The sequence below is a fragment of the Euwallacea similis genome, chromosome 8 (genome assembly GCF_039881205.1).
Source record: "Euwallacea similis isolate ESF13 chromosome 8, ESF131.1, whole genome shotgun sequence".
Classification (NCBI taxonomy): Eukaryota; Metazoa; Arthropoda; class Insecta; order Coleoptera; family Curculionidae; genus Euwallacea; species Euwallacea similis.
This window is the reverse complement of record NC_089616.1, coordinates 5,832,697-5,849,705: the sequence shown is the minus strand read 5'-3', so window position 1 is coordinate 5,849,705 and position 17,009 is coordinate 5,832,697. Positions and strand designations below refer to the sequence as shown.

Here is a 17,009-nt window from a genome sequence, read left to right as displayed (position 1 = left end):
TCAGGGCCGGAGAGGGTTTTTAAGGGGATCAAAAACAGGTATTTTGTGAAGGCATCGATTACAAGAAGGACATGCTTGTAACCGTCTGGTGATGTAGGGAATGGACCAACACAGTCACAGTGTACGGTGTGGAAAGGAATGGGGATTTTATTGATAGGATGTGGCCGTCCCTGTTTGGGTCCAGTATGCTTCTTGTTCACGATACACTTTAGGCATCGATCGCAGTATTTTTTGACAAACCTAGCCATTCGTGGAAACCAGAAGTAGTGATTTATTTTAGCAAATGTCTTATCTGGTCCCACGTGAGACTGTTCATCATGGAATATTTTTAGTAACCCGAGCCTGCTTCCTTTTGGGACAAAAGCTCTGTAGATTGGTGGATTTTGGCCCGGATTTATTTTTCTAAATAAGATGTCGTTTTGGCAGAAATATTCGTGAGTCAGATAACCATCAAGCAGTTTTGATTTGATCTCGCGAGTCTCGGGGTCGCGTTTTTGATTGATTTTGAGCCAGTTGTCGGTCGTGAGGACGTTCACGGGAGCTGAGCAACTAAGTTCTTCCCGAGATTGTGGAATATTCCTACTGAAATAGTCCACATGGGGAATGTATTTGCCTTTTCGATACTCAATGTCGAAATTGAAGGATTGTAAATAAAGCCACCATCTTGCAACTCTGGGCGCTAAATCTTTCTTCTTCTGTGTCAACCTAAGCGAGTTGCAGTCGGTAACAAGTTTAAAGTTTATCCCTAATAAGTAAACACGATAATGTTTTATGGCATAATACACAGCTAGTGTTTCGAGTTCGTACGAATGGTACTTGCATTCCTCCTTCGTAGCTCGTTTTGAGAAATACGACACAACTTTTAGTTTGTTGTCATGTTTTTGAAATAGAATCGCCCCATACCCTAAAGAACTCGCGTCTGTATGGAGCTCGGTGTTTAATGTTGGGTCGAAAATTGCCAAAAGGGGGTGCTGACTTAAAAACGCGCAAACATAACTCTTGGCAATTTTCTGGTCAATTCCCCATTCGAAACTCACATCTTTTTTCGTTAATTTCGTAATGCAAGCGGTACGTGCGGCGAACTCGGGGACATACTTGCGGAAATAACCGGCCAAACCCATGAACTGTCGGACTTGTTTAACATTTTTTGGATCGGGCGCGTTAAACAAAGCGGCCAATTTCCTTTTATCAGGTCTTACACCCTCTAGAGATATTTCGTGGCCAAGATAAAGAATTCGGTTCTCGAGAAACTTACATTTGTCGATGTTTAAAGTGAAACCCGCTCTAGTAAGAGAAGCTAATACCCTATCGAGCTTATCAAATCCTTCTCGTATGGTTCTAGACGGGATAATTATGTCGTCCAAATATACCAACGCGTCGGCGTCCTTAAGTTTGCCTAGCGCCTTACAAATTGCCCGCTGAAACACCGCAGGAGAGTTCGACAGCCCAAAGGGTACGCGCAAGTACTCAAAATGTCCGTCCGGCGTCACGAATGCCGTCTTTTTGATCGAATTCTTGGCCACAGGGATCTGGTGAAATCCAGCCGCCATGTCTAGGGTCGTGAAGTACCCGTGTCCTCCCAGTTGGTCAATTTGGTCGTCTATGCGTGGTAACGGAAAGCGATCTTTGACGGTGATTTCGTTGAGTGCGCGGTAATCCACGCATAAACGATGACTACCATCCTTTTTGTGGACTAAAATAACCGGGCTAGCGTATGGCGATGTACTTTCGCGAATGATTTTGTTTCGCAATAGATCTTTGATAATTCCCTTAACTTTTTCTCGCTCGCTCAATGACATTCGATACGGGTTGTAATGTATTATTTTATCGCTCTTCAATCTTATTTCCATTTCGCCAGTTTTTATTGCCCCAACGGAATTACCAGTAGCTATGAAATCGCTATATTTCGTCAATAACCTTAGCAATTCATCGTATTCGCCCCCTTGTACGCCTGTCTTAATTTGTTCGGGAGAAATGCTTACATTTTGAATTGTTTTAGATTCATTCTTATCTTCCTCATCATCTAGGTAAATTTTGGTACCGCGCGAGTCAGTGCAAATTTTAACCCCCTTATAATTGAGCAAATCCCTGCCTAGTATAGCGTCTGGTTTCATAGCAGAACTTTCGACAACATAAAAGGTGATATCGAATGCAGTACCCTCTCTTTCGAGCAACAAAGCCGCCCTTCGACAAGTTGGTACTAGGTTACCACCTATACCCCTTAATATAACGAAACTTGGTTCAAAACGGCAATTTAGTTTATTAGCGACTTTCTCAGAGATAAGGCTACATTCGGCACCAGTGTCGATTAGGCAGTTTACAGTCAAATCTTGTATTTTAAACTTGACGCAAAAATCACTATCTAAGCTTACGCAGAAATAATTTATTTTCGAGAATCTCGACAAGTGGCCCCCTCTTTTATTTTTAAAAAAACACTTTTCGGGAGAATGTCCGATTTTTTTGCAGATATCGCAAGGCTTTTTAACTTCCATCGGATTTAGACCACCCGCAGTAGTAGTATCGCTCAATTTGGACGATTTCCAACAGTTTCGGCTCATATGCCCAGGCTTATTACAATTATAACAAATTATCCCTTCGTCGTTCTGCCTAGGCAGATCTGGACGGGGACGTTTTAAGGATTTTCCTTGAGGCTGATGGCCTTGTTTATTGATTTGATAATTACTAAGTACATTAAGTAGCGTCGCAATAGAATCAATATTGCTATTAAAGGCTGCTGTTTTAACATGAGTGTCGGTTATGTCACCAATAACCAGCTCAATTATTTGACCAACACTTAGGTTAAAATTCAGCCCTTTCAATAACGATATCTTCTTTCGTGCGTACTCACAGTAACCCGGTGCTTGTCCGCTGGTGTACAAGCTTGCCCTGCGCAGCCGCTCGCTCAGGTTTCGTCGTACAGGATAGAGCTGACAAATTTCTGCTCGAAAACTAGCCCAATCCTTTCTTGCTGGGTGCCAATTATTGTACCACTCCTTAGCGTCGCCCTCCAAAGCGCTTGCAGCTCGGCAAAGTTGTTCGAAATCAGTCCAATTAAAGGTGGTCGCCAAGGCCTGCACGTCATCACACCACCCGTTCGCCCCTGCATCGCTCTTCGAGGGGTCGAAGGTCGGAATGTCCACTGGCATGGCAGGCGCCTGCAGCACAGGCACAGCTTGTTGAGGCCGTTGTTGCATTTCACGAAGAACAGCCGTCAAAACACTGGTCAATTCTTCCATGCTAGCGTACTTTTCTGCACACGAAACGCACCCACAAAACAAGCGCACTTTTCACACAAATAATTGTTTTACACGTTGTGGTATCTTCGCGAGTCTATCCCACTTCTGATGTCAGATCTTCCAAACTCGTAGAGAAACAAAAACACAAGTTTAGGTGGTACTTCTTTATTTCTCTAGAATCGGGAATCGAATGAATCCCTTTTTGATGCGTGAGGGTCACCCCGGGTGCATCTGCTTTTCTTCCAAAAAGCCTGTCACCATACCTTCCACATTCTTCCCACGCTTACATCCTTTAATCATCTTATTCGCACCTCCATATGTTTTTAGGCGAGATGATAAACAGACCTTTATCTTTACCACGAATGATCTATTTTGACTAGTACAAGTTTAGTCCATTTCTAATTTACAATGGGGCACCAGTAGGTGCCTGTGACATTCTGCACATGTCCAAGGATAAGTTACAATATTATGGGACAACATGTTTTTTGCATTTACATTAAATAAGTTGATAAGTAACCCCATATGGCTTTCTTTATGAAAGCTCACATATATATAGATTTTCTTAATACATTTACAGTGGCCAGCAAAAGTATTCATACACCTGTAACACTGTTAAACAAAATGAAATAACAATATGACTAGTACATTGTAACATTATTTAATTAATTTTGTATTAAACGGTAACATGTAAACAACTAATCTATAATAATTTTCTTTACTAAATCATATTGTGTATAAGTACTATAGCAAAATGTTTACAAATATGTCATAAAATTAGACCGCAAAAGTATTCATACATAATGTAATTAATTAGAAATAATATTAGGATATACAGTTACTTACAAAATTGACCGTACATAATGCGAATATTCATAATTTTGTGAAATATACACACTCCTATAATTTTTTTTTTCAAAACCTATATTTGTGCAATTATGTAAGTATAGCATATGATGTTTTACAAAAAAATTAAAAAAAAACACTGTCAATCTAAAAATACTAAATAACAAACAATAATACACTTACAATGTACGCACAAAATTAACCGTACACGATGTTTTTCATTTATAGCTTGGCTGTAAATATTTATCAAAACAACTTTTTTTGCAAAATCTTTCAAGACTAGTAAGTCTTCTTTAAACAAATTCAGGTGGGTGAGTTATTGTGTTAATGTGACAGAAATGGCAAATAAAAGAGTGCAAACCGATATCGCGACGTGTAAATTAATATTAAAATTCTATGCTACAGGGAAAACAATGCGTGAAATAGGAAACCTAACAGGAAGGACACATTCCACAGTACAGTGGATAATAAACAAATACCGTTATCAAGGATTGGTACAAGACAAGCCTGGAAGAGGACGAAAAAAGTTGCTTTCCCATCAGGATGAACGATTCATTGTACGAGAACTAAAGATTAACCCAAAGAAAGGCGTACCTAAATTAACTAAAGAACTATCCCAGAGAATCAGCAAATCTGTTTCAACTGAAACTGTAAGAAGAGTTCTCAGAGAAAGTGGATTTAATGGCAGAATAGCACGTAAGAAACCTTTCATATCGAAAATTAATAGACAGAAACGGCTTGATTTTGCAAAAAAATACCTAGAGAAGCCTCTAGAGTTTTGGAATACCGTCATTTTCACAGATGAAACGAAAATAAATTTATTTGGATCGGATGGAAGACAAATCGTATGGAGGAAACGAAATACACAACTGCAGGAAAAGAATATTGTGAAAACAGTGAAACATGGAGGAGGATCATTAATGTTATGGGGTACTATGGAAGCGAATGGTACCGGTAACCTACATCAAATTACTGGAATAATGGACAAAAATATGTATCTCGATATTTTAAAAGCCAATTTGCGACCATCCGCTGAAAAATTGAACATGCCCAGAGTTTTTTATTTCCAGCAAGACAATGACCCCAAGCATACTGCCGGCATTGTCAAGCTTTGGTTAATACATAATGTACCACGATTATTAAATCCTCCACCGCAATCGCCAGATCTCAATCTAATCGAGAATTTGTGGCAAATTTTAAAAAATGAAGTACAAAATTGCAACTGTAGTAGCTTAGAAGAATTTAGAAAAGTAGTCTTTAATGCATGGGAAAACATTTCTTCGGATGTGACCAGAAAGTTGATAGAATCCATGCCGCGTCGCTTGAAAGCAGTAATTGAGGCGAAGGGGGGTGCCACCAAGTATTAATAACTAGTAATAGTTTTGTTCTTTTTTCAAATTTGTGCAAATAATTTAATATTTAATATACACATTTACTTTTGTACGGTTAATTTTGTGTCTACATTTTGCGTTATTGTTGTTTATCTATTTAAAATTTTTGAATTTACACTATTTTTGTTAAATTTTCGTAGCGTATTATATATGTTATACTCGTTTGCAATAAACATTGGTTTTTAAAAAACATCAAAATGTCTAGGGATATTTATTTTTTACAAATTTATGAATTTGCGAATTATGTACGGTCAATTTTGTGAGTAACTGTATAATATTAATATTTTGTGGCATGGCCTTTAGATTCAATAATAGCTGCTAAGCGTCGGGGAATCGATTCGACCAAGTTTCGTGTTACAGAAGGATCAATCTTTAATCATTCTTCTCGCAAAATTTTTTCTAAGTCACTTTTGTTGTTTATTTCACGTTTTCTGATTCGTTTCTCTAATTCATACCATAAATTTTCTATGGGATTGATGTCTGGCGATTGGAGTGGAAGCTTAACAATTTTTGGTATATTGTATACTAACCATTCCTGAACAATTTTCGCCGAATGTTTAGGATCATTGTCTTGGTAGAATGAATAAATTCGAGGCATGTTTAGTTTTTCAGCACTTTGTTTTAGATTATTTTTTAAAACATTCAAATAAATCATTTTATCCATGATCCCTGGAATGATCACTAAGTTTCCCACTCCATTGGCTGACATACAGCCCAATACCATGCAGGAACCACCTCCATGCTTTACTGATGCTCGCAGATTCTTGGGGTTTAAAGCTTCTCCTCTTTTTCGCCACACCAACTGTCGACCATCTGAACCAAATATATTGAATTTGCTTTCATCACAAAATAAGGCACTATTCCAAAAATCTAGTGGGCTATTTATATATTGTTTTGCGAACTGTAAACGTTTCTGTGTATTTTTTTCATTAATAAAAGGTTTCTTTCTAGCCACTCTTGAACAGTGTCCACCTTTTTTTATTATCCTTTGTACAGTATCGGGGCATACTTTTTTTGTAAACATTTCTTCAACCCTTGCAGCTAAATGTGTAGCACTTATTCTTGGATTCTGTTGGACCTCTCGTACAATTTTCCTCTCTTCTCTAACAGTCATCTTTCTTGATCGTCCGGTTCGTTTTCGATTAACAACGGAGTTTTCATTTTTAAACTTTTTGACAATGCTTTGAATAGTTACAAAACTCCTATTAACTATTTCCCCTATTTCTCGATATGGTTTATTTTGTTTATGTAACCTGATTATTCTTTCTCTCTCAGCAATTGTCGTTTCTCCCAATTTTCGACCCATTACGTCTTGAAACAATTGTTTTTTAGTTTAATTTTTGATTTACTACTCACATTCACTTGCTATTACTAGCTGGTATAATTTAGAAATGAATATCCGTAGATACGATCGACTTCCTTGTAGATTTAGACCTGTTTTTGTGTGACAACACAAATGTATGAATACTTTTACGGTCTAATTTTATGGCATGTTTGTAAACATTTTGCTATAATACTTATAAACAATATGATTTAGTAAAGAAAATTATTATAGATTAGTTGTTTGCATGTTGTCGTTTAATACAAAATTAATTAAATAATGTTACAATGTACTAGTCATATTGTTATTTCATTTTATTTAACAGCGTTGCAGGTGTATGAATACTTTTGCTGGCCACTATGTACTTTTATGTATCTCTATACAATGAGTTTGTTTTATTATGTTGTATAATACATTATTACATATTATTTACTGTAGGTTCATACATACAATTGTTTTAAAAGTTTTTGTGATACTAAATGAAATAAAACATTTATAATTTTTTAGTTTGAATTTATCTGTTTTTTAACACTTCAAAAATGTTTCACTTAAAACAGACTTCGACTATAGTGAACTTATTTTGGTAAACCCCTGGAGCCAGTTATAATCAAGTTCAACTGTATTAGAAATTTTAATATAAATTTTGCTTTTCTTGATTAATTTTAAGAAAAATTTTTCAAATACTATTGTGCCATTAGTTTTATGGCTGTTTAATTAAACATTTGTAATGTGCCGGGTTGGAATAACTATACGCGAGTCAAAAATATAACACTTTATTAACTTCTCGATAATACAAGAGCGGGAGCGAGGCGTAAAGACCCTTTTATGTAAGTGTTTTGTGAAGATCAGTCTGAAGGTTTCTGCTGGACTCCTCTTAACTGCTTGACTGCCCTATTTATATAAATGATATCTACGTGGACTTTGCCAAAGTACATCAATAAGGGTAGTTTGAACCTTAAACAGTACTGAGACTTTGAGTCTCAGCTAATTACAATTTGATGGGTTGCTTATATTAGACAAAGGAATTGTGTTTCTACGTAGACATGCATTCTAATTAAGTTCTAATATTGTCCTTAGGTTTCCATGAGAAAATAGTACAAGAAATAATGTAAGAGGTTAATACATATATGATATAATAATACGTATGCGTAAGCCGGGGTGCTTTACACATTTAATGTTATTGTTTTCGTAAGTATCATACTGTTCAGAAATATGTTATATGTATTAATAAATAACTGTTTTTGTTATTAACAGTATGTTCTTTTCTGATAAATGGAAAATAAGATTATTTTTAATAAAAATAATAATAAAAATATTTTCAAATACTTATGTGCGCAATTGTATATTCCAAACAATTTTTACTTACCCGGATTGCCTTATTCAGGAAGAAGAGTTATAATTATGTATACTTGTTCATGCAAAAAATGATTTTTGTTGTAATTTTCTATTTTTAAGGTGTTACTTTAGTTAACAAATGCGTATTATTATTTAGCTTAAAAAATTCATATCTATATTTAACTTCATAAACATTAATATTATCATGTTGAATACGTTTAATTTTTTAGCAATGCAAGTTGATTTATTAATAAAAATTATCAGAAAACCTACAAATTAATATCATTGCTAAAAACATAGAAAATAAATCTCAGTAAATTAGTGTTAGATAAAATCTAATACGATACCCATTGTGTTATTTTTGAGAACGTTATACAGGGTGGCGCACTTCACCTCCCGTCTCCTATAGCTCGGTTATCATTGACAGTAGGATTTCGATATTTTGTATACTTTACCTGTGTCTTAGGACGTACTCCAGGAAAATATTTCTAATTATACAGGGTGTCCCAAAAAAGTGTGACGATACCGAATTTTTTTTTTAATGGAACCCCTATTTTTTTTCACAATTTAAATGCTTTCTATGATTGTCTACATATTCCTAAAATTTTGTTGAGATCGGTTAAATAATACCGGCGAAAAAAATTAAAAACTGAAAAAAATGACATTTGCGCCTCTAGCTTGAAAAAATAATAAAAAATAGAGATAATGTCTATGTAAAGAAACTACTCAAGATGCTTATTAAGCATGGTTTAATAGTTTTATTAAAAAAGTTTCGATGATCGATATTGTACAGGGTCTCCACAATTTAGCGTCACATTTTTCAAACTTCAAAGTGTTTTATTTTTCTTATTTTAAATTGGGACCCCCATATATTTTAATTTAGTTCGATGCAGAATTCAAAAACAAACATTTTTTGAATTACATGTCTGTCGCAATTCTTAACACTTCGAGAGTTGTTCGCGGAAAATCATTCCAATAGTAATTAAATTGATTAAAAAACTACGGTTGCTATGACAAACGAATTATTTATAGGACTTATTTTATAATTACAAATATCTTACAACCATTACACATCTAAAGTATGTGTTCGAAATTTTTTTTCGAATTTGTTCAAAGCCACCTTCGATTTTTTTATGAATTGCAGAAGGTTACAAGACCTTCCATAGTCGTCTTAATTTGTGTCTTCAACAGAACGGAGGACATTTCGAACACATACTTTAGATGTGTAATGATTGTAAGATACTTGTAATTATAAAATAAGTCCTATAAATAATTAGTTTGCCATAGCAACCGTAGTTTTTTAATCAATTTAATTACTATTGGAATGGTTTTCCGCGAATAACTCTTGAAGTGTTAGGAATTGCGACAGACATGTAATTCGAAAAATGTTTGTTTTTGAATTCTGCATCGAACTAAATTAAAATATACGGGGGTCCCAATTTAAAATAAGAAAAATAAAACACTTTGAAGTTTGAAAAATGTGACGCTAAATTTCGGAGACCCTGTACAATATCGATCATCGAAACTTTTTTAATAAAACTATTAAACCATGCTCAATAAGCATCTTGAGTAGTTTCTTTACATAGACATTATCTCTATTTTTTATTATTTTTTCAAGCTAGAGGCGCAAATGTCATTTTTTTCAGTTTTTAATTTTTTTCGCCGGTATTATTTAACCGATCTCAACAAAATTTTAGGAATATGTAGACAATCATAGAAAACATTTAAATGTGAAAAAAAATAGGGTGTTCCATTAAAAAAAAAAGTTCGGTATCGTCACACTTTTTTGGGACACCCTGTATAATTAGAAATATTTTCCTGGAGTACGTCCTAAGACACAGGTAAAGTATACAAAATATCGAAATCCTACTGTCAATGATAACCGAGCTATAGGAGACGGGAGGTGAAGTGCGCCACCCTGTATAACACGGTTTAAAGTATATTAAAAAAGACTTCAGTTCATGAGCTGTGCTGAATGTCAAGGTATTTTGACCTGTTTGTGTTAAAAAATAACAAAGTTATTCCATTATCAGCTAATAAATTGAATTAATTCCTTATCAATTTAGATTTTAGACAGGAAACAAGCAAATAGCAGTGTAAAAAAAACAGCAGAACCAATAGAAAAAATTTAAATTATAATGTGATGAATTTCTGGACTACTCTATTAGAGTCTTTTTGGCTAGTGTCTCGCATGCTTCTCTCAATATTTTCGATTATGCAACTAAGATCATCCTCATTTTTCGTAAACACTAAAGTTCTTCTTAAATATCGATTCCTTAGTTATGATGAAAGTTTTATTGAAATGCAGCCAATATTATACCCATTAATATTTTTCAAGTTGGCTATTCTGTGTAGAATCTGTCAGTTGTCATCATCAGCTGCTTTCCAGATATTTCCCGCTTCGCAGTTTGTTCCTGTTCAATAAATTTCTAGTGTGGAAGGAGTGAATCTCATTTCAATAATGGTAAATTTTTTAATTGTTTAATTACAAATAATATAACGTATTTTTAGGCAAGAATTTATTTTTATATTAAGAGAGCTTTGGCTACAGTTGCGTCGCAGGAGGAAATGAAATTGAAGTTTTTTGAACAGAAACATGAATGTGAACAACTACTAAATCGCGATTTCCAATTGCAAATTGCCGAATACAAATTAGGATACGAATTGCAAATTCCAAAGCTAAGAAAAGATTATGTAAGTTAATGTGATGTTGATTGTTGTGGATTAATGTAATTAAAATAAATGATTTTTTAGAGTTTTGCTAACTATGAAATTTTAAAACGTTAACATATCAGCATAAGAAATTTTATCAACATGTTTGATGATAAAAGGATGGATCACAACCAGAAAGATCGGAGAAGTCGTTTTAATGTATTTGCACAGTTGCTCTCACGTCAACTGGAAGATGGAGGATTAAATAAACTGTCTTGCTAACAATATGGTAAAGTTTTATTGGAAGCTCAGCTGAGCTGCACACCCAGAGCTACTACAAGTAAGGCTCCTTTAGAATACTTTATTTTTTAAGCATTTTGCCCCCGTTTTTAAGATATACAGGGTGTAACACAAGTTGGCGTTTTTCTTTTAACATGACATAGACCTTAAAAAACTAAGCAATATTTTTATATAGAGCAGAGTGGGGAAAGCCGACCTCCGCCTTTTTTTGGACAACGGCTGTCTTCAACCAATTCATTTTATTTTGGTAGTGTAGAGCATTGTATGTGACCAAATTAGTCGTACAACAGATGTCATTTGGTTTAAGTTGGATCGGTGAAATAACAAGTTGCTTTTGATGTGTCTCGAGGTTTTTTTTCGAACAATATGTTTCTATTTTTTTCTATGTAAATTCAGTAATTGTAAAACAGAGATGAGTGATTTATAACCACTATATATTCAATTATTTGAAATAGTCTTTATTTCGTATACAAAATGTGTGAATATACAGGGTTATTCACGCCAAATGGCACAGAATATTGTGGCTAAAATACGAGGTTTTAAAAAAGTTTCACTTTTGGGCTATATGGGGATCTATTATGTATTTTTACTTTTTACTTTTTAAAATTATTGTCATATTATACAGGGTGTCCCAAAAGCCCTAAAAGTATCAAAGTTGTGTTTTTTTAAGTGGAATCCTCTGTATATTATTGCATTTTTGGAGTCTCTGATCAAAATAAGTGTCTGTTTTAATAAGGTTTACAATACCTAAAACTTAAGATTTTTAAAATAATTTGAATTTTATCAAAATTTGACCTAATTTTCATGTTTTAAACACTTAAGAAGTATTTAAGTTAAGCAAGTGTAATTTACAGTATAGTGTAACAATAGATTATATTTTATATCCCAATCATGATAAACTTGCCATTTTATACAGGATGTGCAAAAATTAAAACTAATCAAATAAGAACTTTAAGTGGCTATAACTTGATTAATTTAAATACAATGCTATATTTTTTAAATTACCAGGATATATAATTTTGAATTACCTATCGAATGGTATTAGGGTGTTCGTAGCTAAGTCTTCGCGTTTTTACAGAATACGCTAAATAATTGTTCTTTGCGCCATTTGGTGTTATTTAGTTAATATTCCAATGTATAATATCTAGTTGCCTATGATATTTCAAAATGTCAGATAATTTATTTAATCTGTCAGTTTAGTCTGCAAAGTTTGTTCACGCGCTCATCGTTTTTTATATATTTAAATGTGTTGCGACACTTTTTAAAAATTGAAATTTTTACATGAGATAGAATTTGGACCATATTATAACATATATATTAAATTTGTGATTGTCACTCAAAAACCAAAATGAAAAAAACACTTAAAAGTTTTTTAAAAGTTTTTGAAAATATTGCGACCCTCTAAAAATTATTAAAAAAATACATAAATATTCTTCAGAGTATCAGTTACAAACTGGTTTTTGAATCATTTCTGTATCTCTTAGTTCCTGAGATATTTGAGTTTAAAGTAATAAGGGTACTTAAGCGATCTTTTTTGATATATTTCAAGGTCACCTTGAAAAATCGACCCAAAGTCAAAGTAAATGTTGTTTTTATAACCAAATACATCTATTTTACACAAAAAATTTGAAATTCCTTTTATAGGCCGATTCGCCATGCTTATCCTACTGTACCCTTTACTGCAATCAACATGTCCCCTAAGAAAAGTGAAATTAATAGCAAAACTAAAATTGAAGTAATCAATTTGCGAAATCAAGGAAAGAGTTATCGGGAAATTGCATCACAGTTGCGATTAGGTTTTTTCACAGTCAGATATATGTATAATTAAAAAACAAAAAGAAACCGGATCAACCGATAATAAATCTCGAAGTGGCCGTCCCTGTAAACTAACTGTGAGAGAGAGGAATTATGTTGTTGGAAACATTGTGGAAAATCCCCTTCAAAGTGCCAGAAATTTTGCCGAAGACATCGCATCAATATCCGGAAAAGTAGTTACACTGCAGACTATAAGAAATGTCCTTCATGAAGCCGGTCTTCGAGGGAGGCGGCTAAGGAAAAAGTCCTTTATAAGCAAGATAAATCAAAAGAAGTGGCTAGAGTTTGCAAGAATCTATAGGGACATGCCTTTAGAATTTTGTAAAAAAATTATATTTTCCGATGAAAGTAAATTTGAACTTTTTAAACCAGTCAGTATTTTGACAGTTTGGAGGAAAAAAAATACGGCTTTAGAGACAAAAAACTTCCTCAATACTGTTAAATACGGTGGAAAGAATGTTATGGTTTGGGAATGTATGGCATGGGCTGGAGTGGAAATTTACAAGTTATTGATGATAAAATGACAGCACGTGGTTACGTGAATGTGTTGCGAGGCAATTTATCGACTAGTACCCAAAAATTAGAATTGCAAAATGAGTTTTACTTTCGACAGGACAATGATCCTAAACACACCGCGCATATTACTCGAGAATGGTTGCTTTATAATGCACCTAGAAGACTTCCAACTCCACCTCAGTCGCCAGATCTGAATCCCATAGAAAACCTATGGCATTTGTTGAATCAGAAACTAAGGTCGAGGCATACATCCAGTAAAGAAGCTTTTAAAGAATCCCCATCGAAACTTGGAATGAGATGTCTCTAGATATTACTAAAAAACTGATTGAATCGATACCTCGACGATTAGAAGCGGTTATCAAAGCAAAAGGGATGTATACGAGGTATTAATAAGTTGTTTATTTTAATATTTATTTTCTAATTATTCATTGTTGCAAATGTTTGGAAGTGTGCAAATACTTTCTTTGCATTAAAATATTCGTTCAATTGCTAAAACTAGAGGTTCGGTTTTTTTTCATATATTTTTTTGTTAAAACGTAATGTAAATTTAATTTACTTCAAAATAAAATACTTAATGTCCCATAAATTTCGTTTCATTTCATAATAATCGCAATTATTGGGGTGTGCAAATACTTTTTTTGGTAACTGTATAAGCTTCAAATTTATGTATACTTTAATTTGATAGAGTCCGATTTAAAAATTTGATGGTTGAAAATGCTTGCTAGATCGGTCTTGCCCCACCCTACCTCAACATTTTTTCAAAATCTAAAAAGAAATAAAATATGCACAGATGAGTTTTAATAAATTTTTGTGTAAAATCTAAATTCATTCCTGCATAAAATAGTAAATTCAATTTGAAGGAAATAAAATGTCCTACAAAAAATGTTCAGTTATTGTAAAAACGCAAAAAAGATTTAATGTTTACTGTTTTTATGCAATTTACCCATGCCGCTTAAAAATAAGTCCTGAAGTTTAGTTCCAGATGTTATTTTGATAAACTATTACTATTGATACTATTAAATTAACAATAGCATATAATTACTTGAATCACGAATTGGTGGATATGTTGTTGATATACGAGAAGTGTCACCAGAATGCCGTCGCAGCTTCGCGGTTGTGTGCTGAGTGTTTTCTAGGAAGACATCATTCTGCAGCTTCTAGATTTTTTTATCTTGTTGGAAGAACCTGTGAAACCAAAAACCTAACAGCAATGCATGGTAGACATGCTGACTTTTTGCATTGTACATTGTATTTGCACAGAGTAGTGGATAAGGCGAGCGACAATTTGTGTAAATGAAACCAATGGAAACAATTTTGAACACCTTTTTGTAGCCAGTCCTGGAGTGAGTAGTAACTGAAGATGTGGTACTTATTAAAACTTTCATAGGCGCATATTTCGGCTCTTTTTGAGATTTTGAAAAAATGTTATATAAAACTATTGCTTAGTTTTTTCAGGTCTATGTCTTGTTAAAAGGAAAACCCCTAATTATGTTATACATGTTACACCCTGTATTTAAAAATTAACATTTTTAAGGATTTTTCTTTAATTTTAAAGGTATATATTTAAACAACAAATATTTCAAGAATTTTGCCCTGTTTTTTTAAAGTAAAAGGCATACTATACAAATTTATGTAGATAATGATTTTAATAGAAAATTGATAGATTTTTCCGACGGGGTAAAATACTCTGTCTGTAAAATTGATCTAATACTTATTTATTAATGAATTAGGATTACATGCGATTTTCCCCTGTTTTGTTGTACTATATGAAGTTTGTACTATATGAGGTTGATTAGCACAAAAGTTCAAATTTAAGGATTTTACCTTGCTCAGTAAATTTCATTTCAATAATGGCAAATTTTTTAATTATTTAACTATAAATAATACAGGGCGTCCTGAAAATCAATGTTAAAAATGGTATCACGAGATTATTTGGGTCAAAACATTAAGATTTATGTCAAAAGTTATTTGAAGAAAGTTTCTCGTTTAGATGCTATTGGCGGTCAAAGTTCTTGAAAAAAAACATACTTTTTGCTATATCTCGAGAATGCTTCAATGGATTTTAATGAATCCCATTGTGCATTTATTCATTAGTACAGGGATTATTTTCATGTAACATTCATGTCTTTTCGCAATGTGAAAGTGGTAAATTTTTAGCCATCTTCGTACAAAAATTATCAGAACTTTTCATTGGGTAGCTGCATCGTGTCGTTTTTTTTCCTGATGATACATTAGCCCTTTCTCTATCTTTTCTATCTCTTGGAAATTTCTCGTACGGTTAACATTTCACGTCGAAAAAAATTATTTTCTTTTCTCATACAGAACAACTTGCCATTCCTTCGATAATTATCGACACTTGTCGATGTGAACGCTGATCACTCATCGAAAATGTCATAAAAATTAATCAAAAGTTTTTGACGTTTCTTTTGGGTCACTTTGAACATCTGCTATAATTTTTTTAATTATAGAATTTTTTAAATTTATCTTTTTTTATAGTTCGTTTAAATTGTTTTTTTATTTTAAAATTTTTTTTATGAATTCAGTCTCTTGATTAATTTTTATGGCATTTTCCATAAGTGACGTCAGCGTTCACATCGACAAGTGTCGATAATTATCGAAGGAATGGCAAGTTGGTGTTCTGCATGAGAAAAGAAAATAATTTTTTTCGACGTGAAATGTTAACCGTATGAGAAATTTCCAAGAGATAGAAAAGTTGGAGAAAGGGCTAATGTATCATCAGAAAAAAAACCGATACGATGCAGCTACACAACAAAAAGTTCTGATAATTTTTGTACGAAGATGACTAAGAATTTACCACTTTCACATTACGAAAAGACATTAATGTTACATGAAAATAATCCCTGTACTAATGAATAAATGCACAATGGGATTCATTAAAATCCATTGAAGCATTCTCGAGATATAGCAAAAAGTATGTTTTTTTTCCAGAACTTTGACCGCCAATAGCATCTAAACAAGAAACTTTCTTCAAATAACTTTTGACCTAAATCTTAATGTTTTGACCTAAATAATCTCGTGATACCATTTTTGACATTGATTTTCAGGACACCTTGTATAACGTAGTTTCAGGAAAGGATTTATTTTTATACAGGGCGGTTCATTGGGAATGGGACATGGCGAAACTCGAGATAGAGGACACCAAAATATGACGATTGGACGCAACATGCCTTATATCAATGTTGCACGTTTCAGAGTTACAGGGTGTTAAAAGTTAAAATTTTATTTTAAAATTCCTTAATAACTTTTTGTGTTTTCATAGCATCAACACCAAAATCGGTGTACTTAGGTTTTGTAAGATGCCAAATAAGGATTTTGATCTAATTTTTACGAAATTTCTAGAAGGCGCTAGTTACAACCCACCGCTTCGGTATATTTGGTCATATTTTTTTATAAGTGCAATTAAAGTCAAATTTTATTCAATGTATTGAAAGAGCATCTATTTTTACGCAAAAAAGGTATTCTTGTTCAATCCCGATATCTCTCTTCGTTTACGAGATTTTTACCTATAAGCTAATTCGTGTCGTTCCATTTCAACTCGGTTTTATTAATTTTCAAATAAATATTTTTCCGCTTTAAACA

The 17,009-nt window shown here is 33.3% G+C and overlaps 1 protein-coding gene and 1 long non-coding RNA gene across 2 annotated transcripts in view; one reads left to right on the top strand and one right to left on the bottom strand.

Annotated features, from left to right (window-relative positions):
* The window catches only part of RpL30 (ribosomal protein L30), a 74,689-nt gene that overhangs the window by 16,692 nt on the left and 40,988 nt on the right, over positions 1-17,009 (bottom strand). The window lies entirely within an intron of this gene.
* LOC136410559 (uncharacterized) lies at positions 10,552-11,112 on the top strand. The gene is made up of 3 exons (XR_010752257.1): positions 10,552-10,590; positions 10,638-10,820; positions 10,881-11,112. It is a non-coding gene; the product is annotated as an uncharacterized lncRNA (long non-coding RNA).